The sequence below is a fragment of the Rhipicephalus microplus genome, chromosome 7 (genome assembly GCF_043290135.1).
Source record: "Rhipicephalus microplus isolate Deutch F79 chromosome 7, USDA_Rmic, whole genome shotgun sequence".
Taxonomy (NCBI): Eukaryota; Metazoa; Arthropoda; class Arachnida; order Ixodida; family Ixodidae; genus Rhipicephalus; species Rhipicephalus microplus.
In genome coordinates this window covers 156,733,374-156,746,819 of record NC_134706.1, presented here as the reverse complement: position 1 = coordinate 156,746,819, position 13,446 = coordinate 156,733,374, and positions in this window count along the sequence as shown.

Below are 13,446 nucleotides of genomic sequence, written 5' to 3'. Positions count from 1 at the left end.
GCAAGAAACGGGAGTACCGCATGGTGGTGTACTTACTTGTACACTTTTTATTAATAAAATGAATTGCTTGCACCTGTCCATCCCCCGCAACATGTCATGCAACCTAGCAATGTGTGAGCGGCAGGTTCCGTTAGGTTTAAACAAGGTCTCCGAATGGGCAGAGAAAAACGGATTCCGGCTGAACCCAGTAAGAAGCACGTGTGTCTTGTTTTCCCGAATGAGAGGCATGCACTCAGAACCCGACATTGAACTGAACGGCCAACGTCTGTCTGTCAATGCGGAGCATAAATTCCTAGGCTTAATCTTGGACAACAAGTTGACCTTCGTACCACACATAAAGTATTTAAAAACAAAATGTTTAAAAGCCATGAATGTTATAAAAGTGTTGTCACGTATTACGTGGGGAAGTGACAGGAAATGCCTCATGAACCTGTATAGAAGCCTCATTCACACCCGCTTAGATTATGGGGCCGTTGTTTATCAGTCTGCGACTCAAAGTGCTTTGAAGATGCTGGATCCCGTGCATCATTTTGGCATCCACCTTTCTACGGGTGCCTTTCGCACCAGCCCCGTAGAAAGCCTTTACGTTGAGTCAAATGAGTGGTCGCTTCATCTGCAAAGAACTTACATGTCCTTTGTAAGTTTCCTTAAGGTGAAAGCAGACAAGAGGCACCCCTCATACTCTACTATAATAATTTTTCGAGCTTCATTCTGTTTCAAAAGAGGCCTTCATTGAGGCAGTCCTTCTCAGTTCGCCTGAAGGGTCTAGCTGAGGACACTGGAGTGTCACTCGAAGACAGTTTAATGGCTCCTGTAGCATGCCTGCCACCGTGGCAGTGGCAGACTATAGATTGCGATGTGTCTTTCCTAGAAGTTACTAAACATGCGCCTATTGCCAATATCCGAACATACTTCCTGGAACTTCAACACAAATACACACGTCCTGAGTTCTATACAGATGTCTCTAAGTCTAACTCCTCTGTGTCCTACGCTGCTGTTAGCCCTTCCTTTTCGGATGCTGGCCCTCCACATCCAGGCACAAGTATCATCACAGCGGAAGCTTACGCGATACTTGTGGCAGCTAAACACATCAAACAATTACAAATACAAAAAGCAGTAATTTATACAGACTCCTTCAGTGTGGTAACGGCTCTGCACAGTCTTAAAGAACAAAAAAACCCTGTCCTCGTCTCAGTTTACTCCATTTTATGGACACTCTAAACACTCAACCAACATGTTGTGTGCTGGGTGCCAGGACCCCGTGAGATTCAAGGCAACATAATGGCGGATCAGATTGCTACATCCGTCCACGAAAGCACCGTCATTACACCCATATCCATCCCGGCCCTTGATCCTAAGCCGTCTCTCAAACGAAATCTCAGGGACTACTGGCAGAGCAAGTGGGATACACACACACAAAACAAACTACACGTTATCAAGCCACACCTTGGCCATTGGCCACAAGTATCAAAATCACGTCATACAGAGGTAACATTAACGAGGCTCAGGATAGGACACACATACTCGACACACTCATATCTTTTGTCCGGTGGCGATCCACCATTGTGTGACAGATGTGGTGAAGCACTAACAGTTTTTCACATTTTAATTCAGTGCAAACAATTTGACACTCAAAGAAAACAACACTTTCCATCACTCTACCGAGAACATATACCTTTACACCCTGCAATGTTCGTCGGTAGGTAACCGCTTTTTAGTCATAAATTATTGTTAGCATTTTTAAAAGAAATTCATAGTTTTCATGTCATAAACACGGGCAGTCCGCAGCACGACCTCTTCAGAGAGGTTTTCGCTGTGGTGGCTACACAATAAAGCATTTGCCTCACGGCCCTTGGACGCAAGGGTATGATCGAGTGAGGCACTTGTGGTAATGCCATTCATGTTCACCATCGTTTTTATTTACACCAACTTTTGTCATCTATTCGCACCATACACACCTTTCACGTCATGATCATGATTTTATTACGTGTATGTGTTTACCCGCATTACATCGACGAATTTTGTGGCCCTTATACAGCCGCTAATCACAATCATTGTCCACATCTCTTGTCCCATGAACTGGCGCTCTTTGGCCATAAAATGGCCCTTGCGCCAAAAAACACCATATATCATCATCATCATATTTGAACGTGACCAACGATGTTAATCGCGTACTTGGGTATCTGCGTCATAATTTACATTTTTGTTCTTCACCGATCAAAATGCTTGCATACCAAACATGGGTCCGACCTAAACTTGAGTACGCATGTGCGATCTGGCATCCCTACTTCTCCAACTTATCTAATACACTTGAATCTGTGTGAAACCGTGGTGCAAGGTTTATTTTGTAAGCCTACGCTTACCCAACAGGCGTCACTAAACTAAAAAGCCCAGCTATCTTCCTCTACTCGTAACAAGGCTTAATGTTAAGTGGCTGTGCTTGTTTCATAAGTTTTATCTCTCACGAATTGCTACGACAGTCATTGAAGATGTTCTTCGTCACTCCGACCGCATCAACCACCCATTGGCTGTTTACTCAGGAAAGACCCACACCTCTGCCCATCAGCATTCTTTTTTTATCGAAACAGCAAAAGAGTGGAGTGATCTGCCAACTGACGTTGTTGTCATCTGCAGCCCCATTCATTTTCACGAAGCAATCGAAGACATTATGTACTAAAGCTCCTTACTGACCACCAATAACATTCTTCACAATAAATGCCCACCCCTCATGTGAAAACCCTGAATAGGGGCATTTGAGGTAAAATAAATAAATAAATAAGAAATAAACAGTTGAGTTGTTAGCCTTCTAGTGTCGAGATTGGTTACCCACAGACAAAGTGCAATTTTAAAGATCAAAATACAACTAATATACTACTATTATACAACAAATATACAACTATTATACAACTAATATACTAATAGGAATACTATACAACTAATATAGATTTTAAAATTGAATAATGAGTTTTACTCAATTATTCACCTTTAAAATATTTGCAAGTAGTTAAAACAAATAAATAGTTGTGCCGCCCGTCACCCCGTCGATAGCAATACGCTTTACAGACAGCGGTTGTTTCAACTGGCAAAATAGAATTAAACACGTTCTCCTCACAGACTAAGGAAATGAAATTATATTCACGCTACGAAACGAAGAAACGTGTACAAATATAGTAACGCTGATTTGAGCCAAACGCAGAAGGCCATAATAACAGACGCAACGAAAGAGGTCACAGCAAAACTGGTGGCCCGGGTAAACATGATGAAACCATTGCTTAAATGTACAAGGGCTGCCACTGATTCAAAGGGTCAATTTTATAGACATAATTACACAGAGAAACTTAACAATCATTCTAAGAAAGAAATAGCTGATCTCATTGTTACTTAGTTTAGTGTATACAATGAGTACACAACATAAATCGATATATGGAAAGTGGTTGAACGGAAGAATGACACATTTAAGATTTTTAGTTGCATACAGTAGACTGTAACGGTGACAAACGAGCACTTTGGCTCGTTAGAAGGGCTGATTTGGGTCTGATGTTTTGATCGTGATCAACCATGATCGTCGCTAACTAGTGCGAATTCATCTGGATCGAGTTTGCCCGAAACGAGAGTAAAACTATGATATGAGAGTGAGATCACGAGCACAAGTGCTCGTGTGACACCGGCAGTGAACATGTCTTATGTCATACTGAGTGCGACGCAACATGCGATGGCAAAAAAGGCTACAAAAGAGAGGACTCCAAATGGTCTTCATGACAGACCCCACTACTTACACAATCATACAGTGTAGGGAATGGTCAGGTGGAAGACGTTGCCACTGAACGCCTAGGTTAGTTGCACACGGACAGGAGGGGGCACCGCAGAACACGAAGCCGTTAATTGCAGCCACGCAGACTCTATACAAACTAAAGTTTCACATAGAAATCACTGTGGTGCAACATAGAAACCATCGTGAGGGTGTATCATTGATTGATTTGTGGGGTTTAACGTCGCAAAACCACCATTTGATTATGAGAGACGCCGTAGTGGAGGGATCCGGAAATTTTGACCACCTGGGGTTCTTTAACGTGCACCCAAATCTCAGCACACGGGTCTACAACATTTCCGTCTCCATCGGAAATGCAGCCGCCGCAGCCGGGATTTGAACCCGCGACCTGCGGGTCAGCAGTCGAGTACCTCAGCCACTAGACCACCGCGGCGGAGCTGAGGGCGCATCACGCGGGTGCAATAAAAGCAGGCAACGAGTGCGAACTGTGCTGTACAATGCTGAATTACAATTTTCTTCTGGTCTGGTTTAAATTTTCGTGGTTGTTGCGGCGGTGCTCCTGCGCATGGTTTCGATATATATAGATGTGGATGTTCCTCGAATAAAGCCAATTAGTAGTTTGCGCCTGTCTTCGTGTGTCTCTTCCTGTGTGTTCTGCGTAGTTGCGCCCTCACGGTGGTCTCTAAGTCAAAGCACCAACTCGTTTAACAGCCAACTCGTCTGATGAGCGCAAATATAGGCGAAAAAGGATTACTTTGGCACTGCAAACTCCTCTACATGCCCTGTGAAACAGGGTCTGCTGTGGAATATTAACGCGTTGCTGCAAGTGACCATATGCCTTAACAACATAATTACGTTTGGTGCGATTTCAAACAATCTGTCATTGTGAGCTTCGTTGTGTGCGCTTTTCTGCGTGTTTGGAACAGGAAGCTCTCCGCAACTAGCAGGTACAAATTTAGGCAATTAGTGAGGTAAGCTGGATACGTAAGGAGGTCTTCGAACTCATTCGTTAGTCGACGAGATTCAGATCAAACCTTCAGTGTGAGAGTGAGTGTATGGTATTCTCGCGAGTTTCTTGAGTGTGTCTCAGTGAGTTCCATTGCTTTTTTGCCCACCTCTAAGTACTGACCAGTACAGCCTTGCCTAGATTAACGTTCACACTAACGTCTACTAAACAGCATCGTTCACCTAATCTCGTAATGGAGGGTACGCTATCCAAAGACGCCCAGAAAAGCACCAATGACGTGAGATATTCGTGTTGGAGAGCACCTATGCCATGGTGAACTCTGTTGCGACCTCAAAAAGCATGGTGAAACACTGGGCCTTGCATATTAACAAGGGTTTATTAACAGTAACAAGTAAAAGAAAATAATGGGTGTTATGATAAGTTGGCTGCCTTTTATAGGGGCAGTAATTGCGATAGTCATGACGTCTGTCCAGTCCCGCATACGTGCTCTGCCACCCACACTGCGCTGCACTTACACAAACGTCCTGGCACATGCACACTGGCACAACACTCCTTCCTGTTTATACGAGAGTTTACTGGGCGCTATGGAGCATAGCAAAATTGGTGTCGCCTCTCTCTATATCTGCGACACAGCGGAGCCGGGGACTGACCTTGAGGAACGGAACGGCTGTCCCAGCTTGTTGCTGTTTTGCCTGTATGTATGAAGTAAGCACCTGCAGTTGGCTGGAGCTTTGCTGGATCATTTCTGATCCAGGCGCTGACGGGAGGTCCCCGATAACCGCGTCCTCCACTTCGTGGGCCGGTGCTGGTGCCCTTAGGGTGCTTTGTCTAGTTCGTCGTAGGTTTAAGTCTACCGACTATCCAGCGTCCACTCCTCTTGTAGACTGCGTGGTCGTAGGCTATCTGCATGAGCATGCCACTCTTCGCTTCCCGTACGAACCAAATAGGTGGAAATACTTACGCGGTTGAGCACGATAACTTCCAACCATTTTTTCTCACCCGGTCTTAAGCCATCCATATAAATAGGCCCGCTTTTCCAAAATTTTCTCTGTTCGTCTTGGGTTGGGATGGCTCAATCGTTCCTCCTGTCTAACTTTTCTTGCATTCGTTGTTCAAGCTTGGGGTGCAAAAGGCTGAGCCCTGTCCAAGGCTTGTACAATAGAAACAGCTGGGCTGAGGTTTCCTCTTTGTTCCGGGCGGCGTATTCATGTACGTAAAGAGAAATTGATCAATACGATGCTAGAGTGACCGCTGTCCACCAGTTTTTTTCCTCGAAAACTTGTTTCAGAAGATTTTGCTTCAACGTCTGCACACAACAATCAGCACAGCCATTTGAGGCAGAATGTTAAGGAGGCATCTTTGTACTGCGGATTGCATTTTGTTTCAAAAAGATGTCAAAGCAAACCGAAGTGAACTGCGGATCATTTTCTGTTACCATTTCCTCCGGTAAGCTGTAGGTACCCTATTGCAAGTTTCAATATGTGGTCTTACGGAAGACATATGGATTCCGTACAATTGTTAATCAGAATAAATTGATTTTTCACAGAAGATAAAGGAATTTTACGGAAATTGTAAAGAAAATACGGTGGGTGGGATATGTTGCTTCAGGATTTCCTTGCGGTGGTACGGATCTAGTTATACGAAACAAATTCATTCCTTTTTTGATATACTGAAAGACTCACACAGCTTACAATTATCCGGAAAGCGTGATATGAACCATACGGAAGACATCAATATATACAGTTAATCCTTATGTATACGGAATCACTATGTCGTATGGAAGCCATAAAGACTGTACGAATAGAATAGAAATGTATTGGAGGAAGAGCTGATTGCAGTGCACCCACAAAAAAAAAAAAACGTGCGCACGGGGGAGGGCTTGCTCCCTTGCGTACGCCTATGCTGTTAGGGCAGGGGCCTCCTCCCTCCCCCGAAAGGGGGATGCAAAAACCGCCGCACACATTGGCATAAATAGGGGAGCGGGTTCAGAGATTCGTCAGCCATATACATTGGTTTAAAGGGGGTGACAAACCTTCACTCCCTCCCAGAAGATCTGAACTATGCGCATATGCTGATGCTTGGCACAGGTGACTTTTTTTCGAATCCAGAAGGGTACCTGTTGAAAAAAACAGGTCACTGACCAATGTCAAATAAAAACAAAGACGTTTCGGGATCCGTACGGATCCCTTGTTCACAATGGGATGACGGCTGAGCACCAGGTTCTTATGTAACGCTGAGCGCATGACGCAAAGTCCGGGAGTACACGTGGTTTAGTGTGCCAGATGATCTATTGATTGTGTTACTTGTCGTTAGAATGATTAGTGATTCGAGGTTCAGTCTGGTTGTAAAATTCTTCTCCGTGGCCATGATGCGTGCGTTGTCCCAGCTTATCTCGTGGCCCGTCTTCTCGGCATGCTCTGCGAGTGCATTTGTCACTGTGTGGCCCTTGGCGACGTCATTCTTGTGTTGCATCAGACGTCTGCAGTAATTTCCACTCGTGCCAATGTACACCGATTCGCAATCGGCGCATGGTATCTTGTAGACAACACCAGGAAAGTGTTGCCGAGGGAGAGGATCCTTCACATTTAGCAACTCAGCCTTAAGTTTGCTTGCTGGAACATGCGCGATCTGTACACCACGTTTTCTGAATAGACGGGCTAGGGCTTCACTTATATTTCGAATATAAGGAATCGATGCGCGCTTTTTCGTAGACGATGTGTTATGCATGGCTTGACTAGTTGACTGTAGTTTATTCATGACGGATTTAGTTGTTTTCCTAATAAAAACCTTGGGGTATCCATTCCTGATCAGGTCATCTTCAATGGTCCGGAGCTCCTCCTGCAGGCTTCCTTCATCGGAACAAGTGCGAATCGCTCGTTGAACTAAAGACCGAATCGCTGAGCGTTTGTGGGCTACCGGGTGGACTGACTCATAGTCGAGGTATCTACCGGAGTGCGTTGGCTTTCGGTACACAGCACTCCGGTAGATACCTCGACTATGAGTCAGTCCACCCGGTAGCCCACAAACGCTCAGTGATTCGGTCTTTAGTTCAACGAGCGATTCGCACTTGTTCCGATGAAGGAAGCCTGCAGGAGGAGCTCCGGACCATTGAAGATGACCTGATCAGGAATGGATACCCCAAGGTTTTTATTAGGAAAACAACTAAATCCGTCATGAATAAACTACAGTCAACTAGTCAAGCCATGCATAACACATCGTCTACGAAAAAGCGCGCATCGATTCCTTATATTCGAAATATAAGCGAAGCCCTAGCCCGTCTATTCAGAAAACGTGGTGTACAGATCGCGCATGTTCCAGCAAGCAAACTTAAGGCTGAGTTGCTAAATGTGAAGGATCCTCTCCCTCGGCAACACTTTCCTGGTGTTGTCTACAAGATACCATGCGCCGATTGCGAATCGGTGTACATTGGCACGAGTGGAAATTACTGCAGACGTCTGATGCAACACAAGAATGACGTCGCCAAGGGCCACACAGTGACAAATGCACTCGCAGAGCATGCCGAGAAGACGGGCCACGAGATAAGCTGGGACAACGCACGCATCATGGCCACGGAGAAGAATTTTACAACCAGACTGAACCTCGAATCACTAATCATTCAAACGACAAGTAACACAATCAATAGATCATCTGGCACACTAAACCACGTGTACTCCCGGACTTTGCGTCATGCGCTCAGCGTTACATAAGAACTTGGTGCTCAGCCGTCATCCCATTGTGAACAAGGGATCCGTACGGATCCCGAAACGTCTTTGTTTTTATTTGACATTGGTCAGTGACCTGTTTTTTCAACAATGCCTTTACCTGACCAGACGGCATTCCGTCGAACTCTCGACTAAGAAGGGTACCTGTAGTTATGCGGAAGGGATCAACAATAAGATCACGGAATGTGTAGTACGTATATCTTAACCATATTTACACTCAAGCTTGGTTATACTGTTTGCATGGTACTTCAAAACAAGCTCCTGATATCCAAAAACTCATTAAACAGGAATATACCTAGCACTCACAATTCTTCAGTATCTTCGTTATAACCGGTATCTTTCGTTACATTCATTTTGGTTTTATCATTGTTAAAGTGTGCTACTGTGTGTTTTTACTACTGTGTTATTATCAGAAACTCCTGGTCTAGAATTGCATCAAAATTTAGGTGTTTCTCTCGTCTGTATGCCAAGCTTACGTGTGGGCTTATAGGGTTTTAAACATTGACAGGTTGTTGAGTTCAGTTAGATCCTAGAATGTCGAACCCACTGAGGAGTCGTCTCGCTCAGACTATAATTGAGCCGAGAATCTTAGTTAGCCTGGTTAACAATATTTTGGTGAGATTGAATCCGGGTGAGTTCAGTTGAAGAAAATTTTCGTGAGTGTCGAAGTCTGACAAAATCTGATTAAGGAGAATTTGGTGAGACTGAGTCGAAGTTCAAACGGTGCGACATGTATATTTTTTGAGTAAGTCTGAGTAAGTCCCACAAAAAGTGGGACTTACTCATACTATGAAAATTCATTCTACTCATTTTCAGCATTATCAGTCGTACTTTCTCTCATGCCTATACTGAAGTTTACTTCAAATACATATACAAATCTATATCGTTGATACACATTTTAGTATTTATTGATCAGAGGCATAAACTACATAAAAGGTGCCTTCACTTCCACCTCCAAAACTCTTCCAAGGAGCTAGGTTCTTCATAAATATATCATATGTTGTCTTCTCTTACAAGAAAAATTTTCTTACTGGGTTGCTATCTTTCATAACTCATATTCAAAAGTATTGTATCAAAAGCCACCAAAAAAGCCCCGATTACATGAGATATTAGGGTTAAATAACATTGACAGCATAGTACAAAAACTACTCCTAGCCAAATGTTTGTCCGGGGGAGCAATATTTGGAAAGTTTCAGTCTGATTGAGGAAAAGTTTAGGGATGCTTAGTTTGAGTGAGTCGGCTTAGAACAAACATTGCTGAGTGAGCTCTAATTTTTTGCTGACCTAAGGTTGTGATTCATCATTAAAAAAAGGAAGGTACATAAAACTAAGAAATTGGGTGCAAACTGTGCAATTGTGTTGTATTTTTTTTTCTTTTCTGGAGTTTGTTAATTCACCTATCTGGCCTACTTTTGTGATGCATTCAATGAGCAGGCACTTTCGCACTTAATATCTGTTGATGAATTAAAGAGCAGCGGAAGAACGACGGTTGTCCGTAAACATCTTAATGAGATAAATTTTATTAGAAGCAATACTTTAAAAAGCAAGTCAACAAATAAGTGTAATGAGAGATCAAGAATAATGCACAGCAGATACTGCACAGTCGGTATAACGAGCAACACAAAATGGAGGCTTCTCTACAATTACAAAGACTTTGAGGTATAAAAATCAATACACAGTAAAAGAGTGGTTTCGTTGAAACGAAAATGAATGCTACTACATCTGAATTTCTGCATAGTGATGGATCTCGTCCTAAACAATTGAATCTCTACAAAAATTCTAGGATATTTGAAGCAAATCCTGAATGCAAGAAGCATACATGACCAGGGGTTCCTTAGTTTATACATATTTTAAAGCTCAGCGGTTCAAGCCTGTTGGAGAGGCTTTTCAATACACTGCACATGAAAAGTTCAAAGTTAAGGGTTCCTGTATATATAGGTATGTGACAGCCTCAATATGCTCAGAAGGTCAAAGGTCCACGTTGCAACACACCTTGCGCAAACCATGGATTACACTTTGAACGTCACGGTAGGAACAGGCAGATAAGTGAGAAATTGTGTGCTTAACTGAAATTCATTCAATGTAATTGAGACTTGATCATTCGAATGTACGAGTTGATAGCCTTTCCTACGACCAAGTAACATTGTAAAAATCACACCTTTTGAAGACATTTACCAAGGCGTATCACCGATTTAACATATACCCTGACCATAAAGACTCATCTGCCATTGTGCACCATGACCGATATATTACATGGGAGGCACGTGTATTGCTTCACTAACAAGGATAATGTGTAAACACCTACTGGGAGGCAACCATGCAAGCACTAAATTAAAAGGCTTTCTCTATATGAAGGAAAACTTCAGCAATACAAAACCTTAATATTAAGTCAGTATCGGACGCATGAAGTTAGTGCCTGAAGACGCATTCCCAAGGGCTGAGCTGCCTATGCCGCACAGAGAAACGCTGTACGAAATGTATCACTTACTGGAATGCTGAAACTGTTTGAGTGTATTCTCATGCACAAGGTCCACCGCCCCAATTTACTGTCTTGACAAAATGGAAAGGTACAAAGTTCTAAAATGATCGAGCCAGCGAAGATCAGCATAGCACATGAAAAAATGTTTCCGAGCCAGATAAAAACTTCCAGTCAATGTACAAGACGCAAAACATCAGGTGGTAAGTTAGACTAGTTAAAGTTCATGCACGACATAATTCTGCTGTTTAATACGTGAAGTCGAATTAAAGAAACGTGTCATATATATGCAAAAATGAAAGCATAAAAATACCTTGGCGTCCCCACCAAGCACGTGATCATTTACGCTGTAGATACGCAATCTCAGCATCCATGAGATTGATTTGAGGTTGGCTCACGGACTGGCCTCCTGCTTTTATGAATTCAGACGCTTCAGCAATTTCACGCGTGCGCGGGTATTTATGCCTCATCAACATAACTTTTTGCTAAATTCAGAGGTTCAGTTGACATGCTAGCTACGGAGGGCAATATGCATAGAAGGTGCACCTTTCCGAGGGCTACCATGCTCTTTGGATGGACGTTGATGCAACATCTTGTCTTCTCAATGTAAATGCACCTGCATAAAAAAGGCGAAAAGTCTGCACTCGCACAGACAGTGAAATGCTTAGTGCTTTATAGAGCAGCCTTTCGCACTCACAGTGGCATTTTCCTTCTAAACTTTTTCTTCAGCTTTCACGCAGACACTTTCTATCCTCTTGTCAGCACGAAAGGCAACGTTTGTTATAAAGACTGGTCACTTTCTTCATGCAATTCGACACGGCGTGCAGGTATGGGATAACGACAAACCTCTTTTGCCTACGTGAGATCACACCCGCAGCGTTAAGACCCTCTTCCTGTTCCCCTTTCAGGCGATGGAACAGTCGCTATGAAGTGTAGGCAAGGACCAGGCGCAGAAAACCCGTCGCTTCTAATCTGAAAACCTGGTAACTTGAATAAAGTATTTTGCAGCAGGTTGTCAGATTAGAAGCAGCAGTCAGTGGCTTCAACTACATTTTTTCTGAGCTAAACAGTGACTTCAGGTGCTCGCATACATACATCTCATGTGGCGTGATCATGCAAACCGGTGCTAATTACAGGCCTAAACAAAACAAGCAGTGGTGAAACCCAGGTTACAATTATATTATTATTAGAACCAATCAAGTACTCACATTACCTGCCTTAAACACGTTCAAATGCTTTGCAACCATAGGGCTGACTTCAACTTCAATATGTGCGAGACAGTGCGCCACTGCCTCCTAACACAACGCCTCTGCATCACTCATGACTACATCTGATGGTGTAAACATTATGATCAAAATCAATAAAGAGCAGAAAAAAGAAGCGTTTGCCGCACAAATGGTAATTCTGGTTGTTCTGGGGAAATTCTACATGCATACATCAAGCATTGACGCTTTGGTAAAAAAGCTGTGGGAACTATATGAACAGGCAATCACTAGTGACAGTTTTTCAGGTTTCACAAAAGACTCAGTGTCATACGTTTTCCGAATATTTTCGCAATATTTAGGAAATTTAAAAGCAACAAAGAAATGTATTTACAATATGGACATCAGGATCAGAAAAAGAAAGTAATCTAGCAGCATTCAGCCAAAATGGTAGACAGATTCCAAACAAGTATTTTTCAGTCTCTCCTAAGAAGATTAGCAAATCACAAATAAATGATGACCTCTCAGAGATAAACTTAATGCACAGACATGAAGCCACGATGTCTAACGGTCTCAATGGCTCCAAAAAGTTCCCAAGTGAAACAAAACATGTCTTAATGTGATCAGGCATTATTTTAATATTTTATGTGCACACTAGCATTTTGCACAACAACACACACTCATTATCTGAATGTGATGCCTGGTTAACAAGAAGTGTGGCAGCTTCCAAAACTTTTCCAAAACTCTAATTATAAGGAAGTATTCATTGTCATTTGTGATGATTGCTGAGGAGTTGCTTTTTTGACCTTTTGTACGCGACGCTATAATCAATACCACCCTTAAAAATGAAGCAAAAATGCTCAACAACTCGTGGTACTCCCACAAAAAGAATGCTTTGGGCACTCCTCTAATCAGGTGCAAGAACAGCTATTGGGTCGCTCAGTACACACACGCAGAAACCATGTGATCGTACTGCATGTGCTGTTTCAGCATGCCCCAAGAGGGTAGAAACAAAGCTCACAGCTTTCTTCTGCAGTGAGCAAAGAGACATGACAAATTCTAGTTGCTTCACCACCACAAGTCTTTCCACAACCTAACGTGACACTCATTTTGCAGCAGTCATAGCCTTCAAAGCGCGGTCATTTCCACTTTCGAAAACGAAAGGCGTTGTACGCCCACAGGGGTTCAAAATTCTTGACGAATTTAAAGATGAAGCGGTTGGTGCACGTTGACTGTCTTTGGCGTGGGCTATACAACGTAGCTGTTCTTGCCACAAACTCTGAAAGGAAGTGAGCCATACAAATAGGCAC